Source organism: Taudactylus pleione, unplaced genomic scaffold, assembly GCF_031769625.1.
Source record: "Taudactylus pleione unplaced genomic scaffold, aTauple2 ptg000037l, whole genome shotgun sequence".
NCBI lineage: Eukaryota > Metazoa > Chordata > Amphibia > Anura > Myobatrachidae > Taudactylus > Taudactylus pleione.
Window position 1 is genome coordinate 11182657 of NW_028284439.1, and position 20541 is coordinate 11203197.

The window sequence follows — 20541 nt, forward strand, 5'->3', positions numbered from 1 at the left end:
TTAGTACACTCATTGTTAGCCCCCTTTTTTTCATCTCTTGATTTTTCATATTAACATTTTTATAAAGTTTTATTTACATTATTTTATTCATATGGTAATTGCACTTTTCTGTTTAGGTATCTATATCATTGCTAAGGATGTGGACTTTTAAGACAGAGTTGTATTTATGAGACTGAGTCCCCGGTTACTATGGTAACCGGGAGGACTTCAAACCATTCTAATGGCGACTTTACAGCAGCAGGAAAAATTTGTTGAATATCAGGAGTTCCGACATTCTGAACACTAGAGCTGTGACAGATAGTTCTCTACTGAATGGGACTCTGGCATTTGGAACACTAGAGTTGTGACGGCGCGTCCTCTAGTGAGTGGAACTCCGGCATCTGGAATACTAGAGCCACGGCAAAGGGTCCTCTAGTGAATGGACACCAGAGCTGCTGGAACCCGCAACTTCCGGACATATGATCGGAAATATACTGTCAGATAAGTTTAATGGAACGGACGTAACCTGGATTTAATATGACAGGTGATTGACTACTATAGTATGAAGTTTGTAATAGACATAAGGAAGGGCTTACCTTTTAGGTGTAAAAACTTGGATCCTCAATTTGGATTAATTAATCACTTAAGGAGGGTATAAAAGAAGTTCCCACAAGACCATCCCCCATACCTTGACAAAGATCTGGTATTGCAGCTTGAAACGCATTGGTGAGGGGTGGACTTCTGGATTTGGTGCTCTGGACAATGTTAGACTACTTACCTTTTTTTGGACTGTAAGGAACCAGACTTTGCAATCTATTAAATTTTACCATCTGTCTTTAACATATATCCAGAAACCCAAATCCTTTAGTTTATTAAGGATTATTTTTGAAAGATTTGGATGTTTTTTATTTATGGTAATAAATGATTTTATACATTACCGTCTATTAATTTCTACCCATTTTGGAGCAGGAGACTCCAAAAACAAAAGAAACATTTGGAGAAGGAGGGCAGTAAGGACTAAAATTGGCCTACTCTCCTACCTAAAGATACCATTGATGTGCGGGGCACCCCTTCAGCTTATCGTAAGTAGGGTACGCCCTGTTCTTTTCCTATATCAAATAGAGATATAGATGAAGAATTTCCTTTGGTGAAAAAAAGATACCTTGATACGATTATCACACCCACTTCTTTAGTGAGTGGTGCACGCTGAGTCTCAGAAATGAATATAAAATTGATGTGAAAACAAAATTTTATAACAAAATTGTTGATTTTTATGTTTGTTCTCTTTAATATATAATATACATCACCCTGAGAGTCCCACACAACATTGGAGTATTCAAGCGGGACATACCATATGAAAATGTAAGTATTTTCTACATTTTACTATTCATCAGCGCCTTTGCACCTGCAGTAAATTGTTGTGTATCTGAACACCCCATTGGCACCCTGGTACACCTCTTCAACTTAAAGTGGAGATACAGCTGAGTTGCGTACAACTCTGCAATGCCTGTGTATGCTCCTCTACAGAGCATGCACAGTGCAAAAATCACCATATCCATCCTCAAAATTAACTTAGGTAGGTTAACACTACAGCTAATATATGTATGTCCCAGGTAAAAGGGCTACGTGTGTTCAGGATGATGGATAGACATGAGTGGAATAAGTCAGAGACAGAATAAGGGTGGGTGCCCCTGATACACACACCATGACTTGCCAGCCATGACTGATGATTTGACTGCAGCAGGGCGAAGCGCTCAGTCAGCCTCCCGCACACAGTGATCATCTTACTGCATTCCATCTAAGACTAGGGGTCTATTTACTAAGCAGTGTTAGGAGACAGAGTGAAAAGTGATAAGGTGCCAGCCAATCAGCTCCCAACTGTCATTTCTCAAACACATCCTGTGAGATGGCAGTTGGGAGCTGATTGGCTGGCACCTTATCACTTTTCACTCTGTCTCCTAACACTGCTTAGTAAATAGACCCCAGAATCTGATCCTGGGTGAAGTGCTGCCTTCATGACATTGATCTGAATAAGGCAGTGTTGGCTAACCTTGACACTCCAGCTGTTATGGAACTACATAACCCAGCATGCACTGCTACAGTTTTGCTATTAGGGCATGCTAAAACTGTGGCAGGGCATGCTGGGATATATAGTTCCACAACAGCTGGAGTGTCAAGGTTAGCCAACACTGGAATAAGGTATACCTAAAGGGATCGGTATGAAATACTGCCAGGCGCATAGTGACAAATCTTAGGCCACTGTATGGGAGCTTATATACAGTATAAACAGTTTTAAATGCACAAAACGCCTTGTCATATTGGACCTATTGTAACTTTAGTTTACCTTTAGTAAATCTCTCATTTTAATTAATAGATTGTTGCTTGCAAATTGTGGGGGTGATTTCAGTTTAGGATGGAATTGCAAAGTTGCACGCAAGCAGCTTTGCAATTCCGTCCTTGCTAATATGCAAATGTAGCAGGAGGTGTCTGACACGGAATTGGTATGAAATACCGTCAGCCGCATGGCCGGCGGTTCGATTCCCGTCAGCGGCAGCCCGACAGAAGCAGAGTGCGACGCAGCGGAAGCCCGACAGCGCTGGAAATCCCTATTGTGGATAGGTAAGTATCCACTAACCTAACCCCCCTAACCCTAACCCTCCTTAGGGGTGCCTAACCCTAACTTCCCCCCCAAGTGCCTAACCCTAATCCCCCCTCTAAGTGCCTAACCCTAACCACCCCCTTCCCCGCTGCCTAAACCTAAGTCCCCCGGGGGGGTGCCTAACCCTAAGTCCCCCCCGGGGGTGCCTAACCCTAACCTTCCCTCCCCCTAGCCTAACCCTAACCCTCCCGGGGGGGTGCCTAACCCTAAGTCCCCCCCCGGGAGCCCTAAACCTAACCCTTCCCCCCCCGCGGCTGTCCGCTCGCGGCGCCCGGCATCAGTACGATCGTGATGCCGGGCGCCGGTCTCCCAGCGTCGGGGAAATGCGGGCGTCTATATCTAGACGCCCGGCATTTCACCCATGCCGGGATAAGACAGTCGGGAAGCCGGCTGCCGGTATTTAGGCAGTCGGCTTCCCGATTGCCTCCCGTCTGACACAACCTGTTGCATCTGCATTTGCGATCCCAGCACTCCGACTAAGGTTACAGGCTGGGATCACTATTGCGACCATCCGTGGACGCAGCCCCTGGCCTTGCCACTCCAGGAAAACAGGGCCGACACGCTCCGTTTATGGGAACACCAGCCACCCCCGCACAGCTCCTTAAATGCCTCTGCCAGTCAATCAGGTAGAGTCATAGCAGGGCTGCGTGCAATGGGAATCTGCATTCAGCATTGAACATACGTGCAATGCTGAAGTAGCCCCTGTGTACTTAGTTTGATATTGATATTAGTTTTTGATTGATGAATTCAAGGTAATGCTAGACGCGCACCCTGACTGGTTGTAGACACAAAATCAGAGCTAGAAATGTTTTTCTAATATAATGTGCTGTGCACGCCTATGGAAGCCACATATCGTTTAATAGACCCAGAAGCCAAATGAACAGAATAAGGAGCTCATTCAGACCCGAACGGTAAGCAGCGGCCGCTCGCTGTAGCCGATAATCGCACTTCTGCGCATGCGTATGGTTCGCAATGCGCGTGCGCAAGCCAGTCTTAGCGATCGGGAATCGAGCGCTCGTTGCACACAGACTGGCCACTACTTTGAGTGACAGATAGCGCCGTTTGTAGGTGGTAACACGGGAAGGTGCTTGTGAACAGGGGTGTGGATGTGCGAACGCAGGCGTGCCTGGGCGTCAGAACGGAGTTTAATGGGTGCATAATTAGCAAAGTAGCGTCATTGAACACGTCACTTGGTTGTTTTTTAGCCTGACCTGCTCGCAGTGCTTGCGGGAGGGTAGGGTCTACCACAAGCACTGTGAGCAGATCTGATGGCCCTCGATGTTACCGAGTAAATACACACTTCCTGGAGATGACGTGTGCAGCGAGTGACAGGTGGGAGGTTTTATAGTCCTGCATACGCTCACTGCCATCGCTCTCTAGGACATAGAGGGCGTCCTTACACCGCAAAGTGCGATCGCTTGATTTGCATACCCGGCCCCTTTTGAAAGCGAGCGGTCACTGCTTAGCGATCGGGTCTGAATGAGCTCCTAAATGCTGCAAGTGATATGCACAACATTCTGTGTTTTTGGAGTCCTTCAAGAAGCTGCTGAACCTGTTTAGCATGGTACAGATGAATCTAATGACCACTTCTAAAAGAACAAAACAAGGAACTCTGCGAAAACATGTTTTGGTTTCAGAAGCTGGTATGCCAGAGGTTAACAAACACTTTTTAAGTAACTTTGGGCCCTTTTTATTAATGTACTAGCTGTTGCCCGCGGCTTCACCCACGATGGAATCGCTACTGACAACTTTTTTTTTTATTTGAGGTGTTATAGTTGTACTGCTTCGCATAGGGGCCCTGTTGCATGAGTGGCCCACATGACCAGCAGCGCTAGACAGACTGTTGGCAGCAGAGCCTTCACCCGCCGCTCACACCAATGTCACTGTGTGCCCTGTGCACAGGATGTAGTCGACAGTCAGGATGCCGATGATCACAATACAGACAGCAGTATCCTGACTGTCAGAATCCAGACAGATCATGGATGTAAGTATTAGGGCCAGGAGGAGACTTAGGGTTAGGGGAAGAGGTAGGGCCAGGCAGTAGGGGGAGGGTTAGGCTGCTGGTGGGGAGGGGTAGGGGTAGGTTATGGGAGGGTTAGGTTAGGGGGAGGGTTAGGGTAAGAGTTACTATACTTACAGAAATCTGACGGGATTCTGATTGTTGGGATGCCGCTGTCAGCATTCTGATCGTCAAGATCCCATAACCAACCCCTGTGCACAGACTGCTATGTAGCCTATCCTATTCAAGTGAATTCGGGCCCAAAGCACCTCTTCCCCCGCCCCTTACCAGCCACGCACATGGTGCCACACCTAACTATTGCATTGATGATGTCAATACATTTTGCTTTTGTTATCACTCAGCTTTACCCTGACAGATGGAGATTAAACAAAGTTCAGGTTATTTCTAGGATTTTTCACTACAAAATGATGCAGTTTTCATGAAAATTGGTTCAGTAGTTCTTGCACCAACTTGGAACACACAGACAGACACAACGTTCTTATTATATTAGTATAGATTTATTGCGGTCAATGGCTGTTTTCGGAGGATTGCATCATTATTTAGTATCAGGGCCATTTAACTTTAGGGTATTTTTGATCACATAAACAGTCCCCATAAGAAAATGGTTTATTTACGAGCTCTTATTGGAGCCACGGTCCTGGTAAGAGAATTTTGATAAATTGTCAATAAAAAAAAATTCTAATCACCACAATAAGCAATGATAGTTTATGGGGGTCCAAGCCAACATCAATAAATAGGCCTCATTATGACAGTGATGCCAGGTACTTTAATGGCAGACACCTTCAATGTTAATTTTCCTGTATTATTTAACCTATGAATACAAAATGATAAAAGAAAGATTTTCAACTTGTTCTTGTTTTTCTCTACTCTCTACTGGTAAATTTGTAAATATATAGTTGTTATGCCAGAAAATTAGGACATGTACCAAGCACATTTGGAAAGGTACTGGACTGGGATTCCCCCCGCCTCCCTACCCTATTCATTACAAAACAGCATTGTAGCCACAACAATTACTTGGCTTTTCACATATTTAACAAAGATTTACTAAGCTGTGTTACGAGATAAAGTGATAAGGTACCAGCCAATCAGCTCCTACCTGCCATTTTTCTGGCAGTGGTACCTTATCACCGTTCACTTTATGTCCTAACACAGCTTAGTAAATAGACCTCTAAATTGCTGGACAATCAGTTCAATGATGATTTCCAGCACATGGAGCAATTTAAACAATCCCATTCTTAATCAAATGAAATCAATTTCAGTTTTTCTTCACAGGCAATTCTCCATGAGACTAGTTTGAGGTGAGTCAAGTGACTGAATGACTGTAAAACAGAAAAACTGCTCATATGGATTATATCCTTAGAGTACTCTCGTCATCTATATAAACATAACTATTTTTACAGCAGAAAAATCTAATTATATTGGTACTGAGGGCCTCATTTGGATTAGTGCGTAAACTCGATGGTTCACGTACAAACCAATGTTTGGAGGTCTGCGCATGTGCAGAACGGGTCCTGCGTGATCGCTCACAGTACCCCCTAAGCCACAGCATGATTGATATGCTGCGGCATCTGGGGGCAGAGACCAGGGCTGTTCTATAAAATAGGGGCGTATCTCCCCGATTTTGTAGGCAAGCTAAGCCCAGGGTCTGTGTCATCAGCAGTGGCGGACTTTACCTGGGGGCCGTGGGACTGCAGCCCCCCCCCCCCCCCCCCAACAGGCACTGCCTAGGCTAGCAGCAGTGGTAGTGATTTCTCATTGGAAGCCCTCCCTGCTGATCCCAGCCAGACAGGCAGTCTCAGGGGGAGGTGTTTTTTCCACCTGGGACTTCCAGTCTGGACTGCAATAGCAGAGAGAGGGCTTCTGAAGGGAAGCCACTCCCCTGCTATAACGGCAGCCCTATCTGACTCATAGGGACTGCAGCTAATGCAGCCCCTAAAGCCAACCTGCCTGCTAGCCTAGCAGCAAGCCCGGTCTTAAGCCACACCCCTGATTTAGGCCACACACCCACAACCTCCTGACTTAAGCCCCACCTCCTGGTGACATCAGCTGTCAATCACAAGGGAGGAGAGGGAGGATGTGAAATGCAGACCCCCCCAGCCAGACAGGTGAGGAGCCGCCTGCTCAGATGCAGATTTCTCAGACCCGGCTTACCAGTTCCGACGGCCAGTATGAGTAAGCTTTGGCTTACGCAGACTGGCCAAGGGCTATGACCTTCGGTGATCCGATAATGAGTCTTTGGACACAGCACTCGGATCACATATCTATTTCCTACAGACACCTCCTGCTGCATTTGTATTTGAGTTGTACGGTATTGCACAATCCCTTCCCTGCGACTGTACAATACTGTCCACAGCAGAATCAGGCCGCTAGTTCCTACTAGGTTGTGGAGGATCTTTAACATGTTTTCTTACAATGTTGAAGCGGCAGCATATGGTGGACCTGCACTAAAATATCATAATGTTGGGATGGCTGGCCTTCTCAACAATACCTGCAAAGCAGATATTTACTAAAGAGAGGCCTGTGTGGCGGTTTGAAACCAAAATATACTGCCAGCGGTTTTGATCTCCAAACCGCTGGATTTACTGTTTCAATCTCAAAGTGCCGTCAATGTCGGATATTTAAAAACGGCGGAACCAAAGGGTGTTTCACCCAACCCGCCACAAAGCCAACGGAAAGCTGCCTGGCCAATCAGACGAAGCACAATACATTTATTATGTGGTTAATTATTCTGGAATGAATAAGCTAGAAAAAAAATTAATAATTATCATGTGGGTAATATTGAACCAGATTGTCATATTTTTCTATTTTGTTTATTACCTGTTTGTTGACTGACATGTTCTATAAATTCTTCTCTCTACTGGCAATTACAAAGATTATTTTTAGCAAGCAATACCAGTGAATTTAAAAAGCTATGTGTATAGTAAGGAAAAAATAGGAAGAAAAAACTTAGGAGTCGATTAAATTAGCTGCAGGTTCTGTGCCCTTTTCTTGCAGGTTAACATTAAGTGCATTTTGCGAGATATTTTCAAGGAGTGCTCCTGATTCCCTTGCAAATCAATTAGAAATGGCAGGTTAATTCCAGTGGTATAGCCTAGGGAGTGCAGAAGGATCGACCGCTGCCCCTGCTGGAAATATGTAACAAATGGTATCTCCGCAGCTGGTCACCCCTCTCGTCAAGAAGTGTCAGAAGCCAATCCCCCCCATGCTCACTAGGGTTGCCACTTTTGCTCTGGCAAAATACAGGACAGGATGTGGCCAAATCAGGGAGGTCTCGCCATGTCCTCTACCAAAAAGTAGAAAATAAATACTATATGCGGGGGGAACAATGCACGCTTCAAAAGGGGACATTTGTCCTACTCAGCAGCACTGGAAAGGGGACAATTTCTCCCTCAGCAACTGACCCGGGCCCTCGCCGCTCCCTGCAACCCTGGAGCGTGTTTTTTATTATGTACTTGTAACCCCCCTTTTTACCACTAAAGGGTCACCACGTTACTAACTCCTTTGTTACCCCTAATGTACCCTTCTTTCTGCTTTTCCTGAATCAGCCTATACAGCTACCTTATAGGAGCCTGTATGAGATGCTCTCCATGGACATGTAATACCTCACAGGGAAATCTTGTGCCCTTATGCTTACTTAAGTGCTGGGCTATATATATATATATATATATATATATATATGGGGTGAGCGGGTTAGGATTTCTGAAAGCCGAGCCCCCCCGATCCGAGTCAGGCTCGACTTTTCCCGCCTGACTCGGATCTGAAATCGAGGCAAAACGTCATCATCCCGCCTTCCGGGTCTCGCGGGTTTTGGATTCTATATAAGGTACCCGCGTCAGCGCCATTTTCTCACTCGGCTGTGGACAGTGAAGAGGGAGGGTGGGAGTTAGGGCTGGCTGGGCGGTGTAGTGTAGTGCAGTGTAGTGCTGCTGTTGTCCATAGGGGCTGTGTCCACTCCTCTAAAGTCCATAGGGCTGGCTGGGCTGTGTAGTGTAGTGCTGTGCTGTGCTGCTGTTGTCCATAGGGGCTGTGTCCACTCCTCCAAAGTCCATAGGGGCTGGCTGTACTGTGTTGTGCAGTCAGTTGTCCATAGGGGCTGTGTCCACTCCAAAGTCCTGTGCAGTGTCCCAGTCCTAAAGGGGTGCTGTAGTGTTGTCCAGGGGGTGCTCTGTCCATCAGGGGTGCTCCCCCCAAGTGCAAAAAAATAAATATTTTTTCTGTGTTTGTGAATTGTGTGTGCAGTAGCCGCACGTGCATCAACAAAGTAGCACCAAGCGTGCGTCTGTGTCATAGGTAAAGGGCCGGCTGGCTTGTCCGTTAAAGGGTGCTGTAACCCCCAAAGGGCACTCCAAACAAAATTAAAAAAAAATTTCTGTGTTTGTGAATTGTGTGCACTGTGGCTGCACATGCATCAACAAAGGAGCAGTGCCAAGCATGCGCCTGTGTCCCATAAGTAAAGGGCCGGCTGGCTCATTTCTTAAAGGGTGGTGTAACCCACAAAGTGCACTAGTCTCCAACAAAAATAAAAAATTATTTTCTGTGTTTGTGTGCGCCTTAGCCGCACGTATATATCAATATAACATAAATGGAGGACCATACTTTCTCTGATAAAAATAAAATAGGGAAAGATCAAGAACCACTTCCTCCTAGTGCTGTTGCTGCTGCTGGGAGTTGTTCATCATCCCAGAGAGGAAGTAGGAACACCACTACTTTTACTAAACAATTGACCCTCCAACAGTCCTTAGCGAGGAGGATGAAGTACGACAGCAGTCATCCTGAAGCAAAACGTATAACTGAGGCCTTGACTGCTATGTTGGTGTTAGACGTGCGTCCGGTATCCGCCATTAGTGCAGTGGGATTTAGACAATTGATGGAGGTAGTGTGTCCCCGGTTCCAAATCCTGCGTGCGTCTGTCTGTTAAAGGATTACATCGGTGACAGCATCCAAGTAGGCATGTCAGACAGTCCGTACATGTACTGGCAGGAAAAAGAGGCAATTTGGATGCCCCTGTACAAACTGGCTCTATTTTACCTGAGTTGCCCCCCCTCCAGTGTGTACTCCGAGTGTTTAGTGCAGCCGGGAACCTTGTCAGCGAAAGGCGTAGGAGGTTGCTTCCACAAAATGTGGAGAAGATGATGTTCATAAAAATGAATTATCAACTCTTCCAGGGAGACCAGCCTCCATAACGTAAAGAGGGACCTGTGGTGGTGGATTCCAGCGGGGACAAATTAATACTCTGTGAGGATGAGGATGTACACAACACTGAAGAGGGTGAGGAATCGGTGAATGAGGAGGATGAGGACGACATCTTGCCTCCGTAGAGCCAGTTTGTGCAGGGACAGATTAATTGCCAGCTTGTTTTGTGGGGGCCCAAATGAACCAATAATTTCAGCCACAGTCGTGTGGCAGACCCTGGCGCTGAAATGATTGGTTTGTTAAAGTGTGCATGTCCTGTTTATACAACATAAGGGTGGGTGGGAGGGCCCAAGGACAATTCCATTTTGCACCTCTTTTTTTTCTTTGCATTATGTACTGTTTGCGGCCTAGTTTTTCAAACTGCCATCCTGTCTGCCACTGCAGTGTCACTCCTAGATGGGCCACGTGTTTGTGCCGCCCACTCGTGTCGCTTAGCATAGTCATCCAGCTACCTCGGTGCAACCTTTTGGACATAAAAACACTATTGTGAGGTGTTCAGAATAGACTGGAAATGAGTGGAAATTAAGGTTATTGAGGTTAATAATGGCATAGGAGCAGAAAAACCCACAAATTCTGTGATTTTAGCTGGTTTTATGCTTTTTAAAAAAAAAAAAATACAGATCCAAAACACAAAACCCAGAACCCAAAACACGGAATGGTGGTTTTGGCAAAACCAATCCAGATCCAAAACACGAAGAAAGATCCAGATCCAAAACACGAAAAGTGGCCGGTGCACACCCCTAATATATATGTTCCTCCAAGTTGCTATTTGGATATTTGTCCCTGAGCATGCAGATCACTGTAAAGTCTGTGCTGAAGAAACTTATACTGTATATTTTTACTTCCTTAGTAATTAGACTGTAGTGTCTGAATGAGAGCTCGATATAAGCTATTTTCTGTCCCTTTACTGCAATTACTGCAGAGGCTAAAATCTGCACTGTTCCTGTAATCTACCTGACACTGCTATATCTCAGTTCTGCCTTTAGTGGCAGCAATAGGGAACTTGTGTGAGTGTGCTGGGCTGTCTTTTACGCACTCAAGGCTCAGCGCTACTGCTGCAGCCTTCCCAGCATCAGGAACTCCTCCCACTGTCCACCTGCTACAGCTGACGGAGGTTCTCCCTCCTATCAGCAGACTATCAGCGCCTGTCACTCCGGCGCTATTTCCGCTGGGCGTATAAAGGGGGCCGGCTTCCTCCTCCTCAGTAGCCGGAAGATAGTGGAGGATATACTTCCTCTCCGGCGCTGTCACGGACCGGCTTCCCCGCACCTCTCTCTCTATGCCCAGGCTTGTGCCACCTCCAGGTAGCCGCCCCACACTGGCGCCATCAGCAAGACAGGGTGAGCACCATTGTCTCACCTTCTTCCCCAACTCCGGCTGGGCTCCCTCTCCGGCTCTGCCCCCCTGCGCCCGGCAGCTAATCGCTGCTCACTGGCTGCCCGGGTCACAGGAGGGCAGGCACTGCAGGGAGGGATCAGCAGACTGCCTGTCAGTTGCTGCTAAAAGCTGTTATATATACTCCCTCTCACTTTATCCTCTTTTCCTGACAGGAACTAATTCACTCCCACCTATATTACTCCGCTCCTTTTCCCTCCAGTGCATCCTACACACTGTAGCACATCCTCACAACAGAGATAAAAAAGTACCACATAAATTGATATGTTAATACATATATCATGAATTGTGACTATACATGTATATATATTTTACCTCAAATTGTACATTTATAAAAACTACATAGATTTATAAGTACAGTTCTTATTTTAACCATTAACCAGGGTTACATACTAAATAAAAATACACCTTACATTACCTATATGGTGGTTTCTCTGCAATGGGGAACTTCTGAAGAAATTGATCCTCCCTGGGCAGACAGCTTCTTCAGTCGGTATTCACTCTTCATGTAGGAGATCACATTGTCTGGAAGATGCCGGTTTGTGTAGGACTATAATCAATGTCATTATCATACAACAGCTTCCTGTCTCATCTCCTGCACGCTGATGCCCACCAGCCTAGTGTGTCTCTCCACCCTCCTGTCCCTGTCTTTTAAGCCCCCTGCTCCATGTCACTCCAGCCTCCTGCCCCCCAGCAGACTGCTGGTTATCTCTAGCCTTCTGCTCCCTGTCACTCCATCATCCTGTCTTTCCAGCCTTCTGCCCCTTGTCCATTCAGCTTGTGTGTAATCAAAATCCCACCTTTATGGTATCCAGGGGTCCGTGCCATGGTGGTAGGGAAAGGTTGTGCTGCATAGGAGCTCTGGGCCTGATTCAGAGCCGGACGCTCTGACAGAGCGCTCGCTCTGAATCAGGGCCGGCCTTCTGTTTTTTTTAGAGCGGCCTCCTGGCCGCTCGCATAGCTGTGGGTGACCACCACAGCTATAGCGAGCGGCCAGGAAGATGGTTGCGATGGTCAAGAGCATCGCAACCATCGGGCTTGCGATGAGACCCTTATGTTAGGATCTCGTTGCCGCAAGCCCCGGAGAGCTTGCGGCTCTCACAGAGCCGAAAGCACTCCCCACTGACATCACTTGTGATGTCAGTGGGGCCGGCCCCAGACGGTAGGCGTTCTCATGGGAACGACTCCGTCTGGGCAGCCACGCCCCCAGTCTGCCCACCAAAGGGGGCGTGCTGTCACTCAACATAGACGGCACGCCCCTTTTGGTACGAGACCCGGAGCGACGGTTTGCCTGTCGCTATCCGGGTCTCGCGCATGCGCACGACGGAGCCGGCTCCGTCGTGCGCATGCACACTGGGCCACCATCGACCCGCTTGCAAGCGCATAGCGGTGCACTATATTACCTCCCTATTTAAAAAATGGGTGAGCGCCAATGCTCTCTTCGGCACAGGGCACCAAAAAGTTTAGTTACGAAAATTGACCATAGTGTGTATGCTTGTGCGCATGTGGTAGGGAATATAGATTGTAAGCTCCACTGGGGCAGGGACAGATGTGAATGGTAAGATATACTCTGTAAAGCGCTGCGGAATATGTGTGCGCTAATAAATAAATATACAAAGTAGCTCTTTTATGTAAGGCAGTTTATACAGTAGTCTGGGTTTAGTAGACCTTTAAACAGGTAAAGCAGTGTTAGGGAAGGTGTGTTTCTGTAGAGTTATGTGGATATTGATTTTATTCTCAAACCTCACAGCTGAATGACTTGCACAAAGAAAAGTTACCGACCTTCACCTTTATAACCATAATCTATATCGCATACAAAATATAATAACAAACACACGCATAAAAAGAGTGTGCAGAGACTATGTTGGCGTTTAGCATGCCCCCAGTAGTCATGCCCCCTGTAGTAATGACCTCTGTATAAATGCCCCCAGTAGTAATACCCCTGTAGTTGTGCCCCAAATAGTAATGCCCCCAGTAGTAATGCCCTCTGTATAAATTCCCCCAGTAGTAATACCCCTGTAGTTGTGCCCCCAATAGTAATGCCCACTGTAGTAACGCCCTCTCCCAAGTAGTAATGCCCCTGTATTAGTGCACACAATAGTAATGCTCCTCCCTCTGTAGTAGTGCCCACCTTCAAGTAGTAGAGCCCCCAATAGTAATGCCCCCAGTAGTAATGCCCTCTGAGCAATGCCCCCCCGAGTAATGCCCCCAGTAGTAATGCCTCCCCCTGAGTAATACCCCCAGTAGTAATGCCACCCCCGAGTAATGCCCCCAGTAGTAATGCAGAGTAATGCCCCCTGTAAGCCGCTTGCACTTAAAAAAAAATAACTTACCTTAAGCTAAGCCCCACGTCCGCTGCCGTCCACGTTCAGTCCGCTCGGCTGCTCCTCTGCACTATGGAAGAGACGTCATGACGTCTCTCCCTTAGTGCACTGTGTGAGCCGTGAACCGAACGGAGCTCTAGGCTCCAGCTCCCGCTGCGGGGATGGAGACGGGTGCCCGCTGGTTACAGTCCACTTTAACCCTGATGGATGTGGGGGCCCTTCACATGTGGGGGCCCAGGGACGACCACCCCTGTCGCCCCCCCGTTAATCCAGCCCTGATTGGTAATGTCGACATTTCCAGGAAACTTAGGGTCAGCATTAGGGTTTGGGTAGCCATTAGGGATAAGGATAAGGTTAGTGATAGAGTTTGGGTTGTTGATAGTGTTAGGGATAAGGATAAGTTTAGGGATAGGGTTTGGGTTGCTGTTATGGTTAGGGATAGGCATAAGGTTAGGGATAGGGTTTGGGTTGCTTGTAGGGTTAGGGATAGGGGTAAGGTTAGGGATAGGATTTGGGTTGTGGTCAGGGATAAGGTTAGGGATAGGGTTTGGGTTGCTGTTATGGTTAGGGATAGGCATAAGGTTAGGGATAGGGTTTGGGTTGCTAGTAGGGTTAGGGATATGGATAAAGTTAGGGATAGGGTTTGGGTTGCTAGTAGGGTTAGGGATAAGGTTAGGGATAGGGTTTGGGTTGCTGATAGGGATAAGGTTAGAGATAGGGTTTGGGTTGCTGTTAGGGATAGGGATAAGGTTAGTGATAGGGTTTGGGTTGCCGTTAGGGGATGGGGATAGGGATAAGGTTAGGGATAGGGCTTGGGTTGTGGTTAGGGATAATGTTAGTGATAGGGTTTGGGTTGCCGTTAGGGGATAGGGATAAGGTTCGGGATAGGGTTTGGGTTGTTGTTAGGGTTAGGGATAAGGTTAGGGATAGGGTTTGGGTTGCTGATAGTGTTAGGAATAGGGATAAGGTTAGGTATAGGGTTTTGTTGTGGGTAGGGATAAGGTTAGGGATAGGGTTTGGGATGCATAGGGTTAGGGATAAGGTTAGAGATAGGGTTTTGGTTGTTGTTAGGGTTAGGGATAGAGATAAGGTTAGGGATAGGATTTGGGTTTTGGTCAGGGATAAGGTTAGGGATAGGGTTTGGGTTGCTGATAGTGTTAGGAATAGGGATAAGGTTAGGGATAGGGTTTGGGTTGTGGGTAGGGATAAGGTTAGGGATAGGGTTTGGGATGCATAGGGTTAGGGATAAGGTTAGAGATAGGGTTTGGTTGTTGTTAGGGTTAGGGATAGGGATAAGGTTAGGGATAGGATTTGGGTTACTGTAAGGGTTAGAGTTTCCACTAGGGATAGGGTTAGGGAAAGAGTAAGAAGGAAACCAGTATGTTGACAGTCTAATAATGTTGACATAACATCCATGTAAACATTGTAGACATGTCGACATTACGCCCATGTGGACATTCTAATGTCAACATGAAGAGATGGCTTTGCAATCTGGAATTTGGTATAAATTATACGGCATAGCAGCCCCATACAATACTACAGGGGCTGCTTTGCAAAGGGAATGGAGGGACCGCAGTAGATATCAGATATATCTGCTGCAGTCCTTAAGCTGGGCATCCACTACACAATTTTCTGTTAGATATCTGTCCAATTTGGCTGGTTGGAATGAAAACCTGGTAATGTATGGGAGCAAATGACAATCGTCCATTTGCTCACAAACACTGGAAAATAGCCAAAAATGGTCATTCAGACAAATTGGTTAAAACACACAAATGTAACCAATTTGAACAATTTTTTTGCCCTTCTTTCAGTGTTTAAAACCATATGATCGACTGTCATTTGCTCTCATACATTACCAGGTTTTCATTCCAACCAGCCAGATTGGACAGATATCTGACAGAAAATTGTAAAGTGGATGGCCAGCTTTACTTCTTAAATCCTGGGGATTGTTAATACAGTATTTGTGAGTACCCCTCTAAAACGTGTGTTTTCTGGGGATATCCTGCAGATATAATAAATATGCCCCTAAGGGAGGAGGAAACAAAATATGGACCTGATTCAGGGTTGCAGGCCATGCCGATGTTTTCACAGTTGAGCAATAATTGGCCGTCTGCACGTGTCTGAGTCACACTGCGCATGTGTCAAAGGACATTACCGTAGCTATTCACAGCGAGTATTTATTCACAGTGTGATTGGCAGTCAGGGAGCGTTTGGGGGTGGTAACGGGGAGTGTCGGCTAAAAGTACAGGAGTGTAGTGACCATTTCAGAAGCATGTTACAGCTTGCATCTGCTATCCCTTACATGGTAACCATGGCTCTGGTGTCTCATTTCCCACAGCCACAGAGTTACTCAGGATTGCTAACATGGAATGATCTGCATTCAGGTGTTTGGATTTGCAAAGAAGCCACTGGGCGTCTCAATACATATCCAGGTGGCTGCGACATTTGAATATTTTTGCACAGCAGCTGTGGTGGTGATAGCAAACAACTCTGACTCAGGCTCAATATGATAATTGTGTCACAGTACAGTGTATGCAGATGTACATTTCAATGACTCTTTAAGTAAAAGAGTTGACATAAATTCTATAGAAGTTAAACAAGTGGTTCCCAAACTGGGGTGCCTCAGGGCCCTGGCAGGGGTGCCTCAGGGCACTAGCAGGGGTGCCTCGTGTTGGTGGACCAGGACCAAATAAAATGATTTTTAGTCAGTGTGATGGGCAAAACTAGTGCTAATGTCTGCCAATCAAAAAATATGTGAAAAAAGAAGCGCAGGCCTGTCACCACCACATAACTGTCGAAGCCAGATGGTTGGCTGAGACCTAAATTGTAAAATTAATATCTGAAGACGCCATGTTTGCGTTGTCTGCACGACGCCATCGCATAGTCGGTATAATATCATTGAGCACGGTGCTATTTTAGCATTGTGTACATCTTCCGTGTTACTGCACACTGTTAAAATCTTTACATAATCATGAATACACATATTTAAAGACTTTATATATTCAGTGCTGACAAAAGTCTTATGGACATGTCTGGGACTAGTAATTGGAATATACAAAGATACTGTGAGTGTTTGCTCCGCATACAGATACAGTGTGTCTGTGACAATTGAAGTATAACACAGACATTGATATGCTCAGAAGGAGTGTTCTGAATGTGGATTTGGAAACAATGGTCAGACGTTTAGCTATCGTTAATAATTGTAGGCCTTGTGTCCAGTGCTGATGTGGTTAAGTAGAACTAACAGTTGTATTCTGGATAAACATAGGAAAGCCTTTTGTTAAAATTATCAGACTGTTTGCCAAAGCTTGCTCCATCTATGAACAGGACAAACTCCATTGTCTGTCATTTTTTAGCTCAGACAGAAGTAATATTGATAGTAGCCAGTGACTGTTTGAAGCTGTATGTATATATATATATATGTGTGTATATTTATTAATATATGTATATATACACTTAAACGATCGCATGTATGCATGCACACATATATACAGTTGCTATTGTAAATAGAAACACACACAGCACACATTTTTATGCTGCATGTAGACACACAACGCAAACTTACGTATAACCATAAATATACACGCACTCATAAAAGGTTCCTGCACGTTATGGTTTATATTAAAGTTATTAATTATGATGTAAAATGTATGTATTTGATATTAATGGTATACAACATGATAGACATGGCATGTTTGGTACTAAACTGACACACTGTTTATTTCCAGATATCTGAATCTATCAGCAAGGGAGTCGCATCTTGCGTTCGATGGTTATGGAATATAGGAAATTATTGGTTAGAATGTATACACTGTAATGTAGTGTCTCTATCTAGTTTAAATCAATTGAATACAATGTAATCTGGAGAATTGGGACATACCCCTAGTGAACTGTCCTATTAACTACAGCATACTACAAAGACCAAGAGCAAGAACCAATGGAATTATGTTTGTATGTCTACATTGTTGTTATCATGATCTGTTAGGGTATATAGCCTGTGTCCTGGTCCCAGTTAGTAGCCATTCTCATGGATGACCACAGACCTCAGGATTGATGACTGTAACTGGGACCGGTGCGCTTGCGTATGTATCGACTGTACCTTATGTACTTAATAATCCTTTGCACTCATTGTTTAGATCAAAGCACATAATACTCTTTTATTATAATAATAACTTTTTTTGTGCTTTCAAACCACACAAAGGACTTCATTCAGAGGCGGCCGTACGGTCTACGACCGCACGGCCGCCTCAATGTTTGTCAAGTGCGCATGCGCACGAGGAGCCGGCTCCTTTGTGCGCATGCGTGAGACCCGCTATGACCGACAGCGCCGGTCATAGCGGGTCTCTTTCCAAAGGGGGCGAGCTGTCGATGTTGATTGACAGCTCGCCCCGTTTGGAAGGCGGGCCGGGGGGGGTGGCAGCCCAAACGGAGGCATTCCCATGGGAACGCCTGCCGTTTGGGGGAGGCCCCACTGACATCACTACTGATGTCAGTGGAGAGCTTCCGGCTCTGACAGAGCCAGAAGCTCTCTGGGGCTTACGACAAGTGAGACCCTACCCTAGGGTCTCGTCGTAAGCCCCGATGGTCGCGATGTCTCTGACCATCGCGACCATCACCCTAGTGGTCGTTAGAGCTGTGGGTGTAACGACCGAAACAGAGGCAGGTGGTCAGGATGCAAGCGGCCGCCCAGTTTCTGAGCGACCGCTTGCATCCTCCGACCGCCTCTGAATGAGGCCCAAAGTCTGGAAAGCAATTATTTCTTGTGCAACTTGCAACGCTAATTAGCGATATTTGGGTATAAAGGTTATTAGGTATTCATATAACTGACCCTAAGGGGTAAATTTACTAAGAATCTAGTCTGGGAGAGTTTGCTTTTTTTTTTTTCAGCTCAATTAACTACGCCGAAACTCGAGTGATTTGAGTTTAGCTGAGAGTGAGATGTCCGGTGGTGAAGCAGAATGAGATTTCTCTCCCGAGTAGCAGGTTTTGCAGATTACTCACCCGCGATTGCAGGGTCTTCTCCCGAGCAAGCAGCCTGCACATATCAGTGAAATATGTGTAAGCTGCTTGTGTTCTAGCCTGTAAATAAACAGGTTAAAAGTTGGTTTTTTTTAATGACATAGGGTCCCCCCCTAAAACCTAACCAGCCCTGGACTTGCCAGCCAGTCCTGGTTCTTAAAATTATGGTTAACAAAATGAGTAGGGTTCCACAGTAATTTAAGAGCCAGCACCAGGCAGCAGAGCCAGACCTGGTTTTAATTATAGGGAGAAAAAATTTGCGTGAGGTTCCCCTTATATTTAAAACCAACTCCGGATCCTTTATAGTGGGGGAGTGATGCCACAGCCAGGGGAGCCCTTTCCCTTGGCCCCTCAGCCACAGCATCAGCCCTGACCACTAGTCAGCCCAGGCCAGGGATCCCTGGGGAGTTGGGGACCCCCCCAATAAAGGGGTCCTCCTCTCCAGGGCACCCCTGGCCTAGGCTGATAGCCCGGGGCAATCCCCGGCACCCCTGGGCGGTAGGTGGCGGGTTGATAGTGTAGGTGTAGTGTTAAAAATATAATTAACAACATTGGGCCTAATTCAGACCTGCTCACGAGCGCTCGCAAGTGGGTCGATGTTGGCCCAGTGCGCATGCGCACGAGGGAGCCGGCTCCGTCGTGCGCATGCGCAAGACCCGGATAGCGACGGCCAAGCCGTCGTTATGGGTCTCGCTACAAAGGGGGCATACTGTTGATGGTGAGTGACAGCACACTCCCTTTGGTGGGCGTGCCGTGGGCGTGGCTGCCCAGATGGAGGCGTTCCCATGGGAACGCCTTCCGTCTGGGGCCGGCCCCACTGACATCACAAATAATGTCAGTGGGAGTGTTCTCGGCTCTGATAGAGCTGAAAGCACTCCAGGGCTTGCGGCAACGAGACTGCACAAGGGTCTCGTCTCATGCCTGATGGCCGCGATGGTCTTGACCATCGCGACCATCTTTTTGGCCGCTCGCTATAGCTGTGGGTGGTCACCCACAGCTATACGAGCGGCCAGGAGGCCGCTCTAAAAACTAAGAGGGACGGCCCTGATTCAGAGCGAGCGCTCTGTCAGAGCGTCCGGCTCTGAATCAGGGCCATTGTCTTTACTGTGGAACTGCAGGTCCCAGCAAGCATCCCCCACATGTTGGTACTTGGAGAACCACAAGTACCAGCATGAGGGGCCGCTGGTATGTGTAGTTCACCTGTAAAGAATTGTGTAAAAAACACAAGACACACACACCATGAAAATAAAGATTTATTACATCCATCCATACACACTCATACATACTCACCTGCTGCCAGATGTTCATGTTCCCTTCTCAACGTAAAGTATCCTATGGAAGTACCTGAAAAAAAGATCCAATAATCACCTTTTGTCCCACGATGTTCTCCGCAGAAATCCAATAGGGCCACGGACACGCTTCAGCATGTTGTTACAGTATGCTAATGACAGTTCATGGGATTGAGCTGTCATTAGTACCGGGTCGCGAGCCAATCAGCGGCTGCTTAACATTAGCGGCCGCTCATTGGCTGTGACCCACGTGGACTTAGCCAATGAGCGGCTCCTCCACGTGGTTGATAACACCTATGCAATCATCATAGTGTATGCAATTCTGACCGCACCACCAGCTATCCTGCCACAAGGGAGAGTGGACACATATTGGCTGAAATACAGCTGTTTGGTGATAAGGGTTGAGTGACTGGATCATGTTTGAAATGACTCAGTGCAGTTTACTGATGACCACACACAGGCTGATAATGGTTACCTTCAGGTTTTTGAGAAACACAGTAATATAATGTCACCTGCACACAATGGGGTTAACCATTTTGATTGAGGACTTGATACAGAGATGCTGTATATACAGTAGCACAGACGCTTTGTACGCAGCAGCTGTGTAAAGGCATGCTAATGCTAGTGTAAAAAGACACCTACTGCCGGATCCACACCATCGAA

The 20541-nt window shown here is 46.6% G+C and overlaps 1 long non-coding RNA gene across 1 annotated transcript; it reads left to right on the forward strand.

Annotated features, from left to right (window-relative positions):
* Window positions 1-421: 421 nt before the first annotated feature.
* LOC148538738 (uncharacterized) lies at window positions 422-17364 on the forward strand. The gene is made up of 3 exons (XR_015871647.1): window positions 422-1341; window positions 5931-5956; window positions 17299-17364. It is a non-coding gene; the product is annotated as an uncharacterized LOC148538738 (long non-coding RNA).
* Window positions 17365-20541: the final 3177 nt, after the last annotated feature.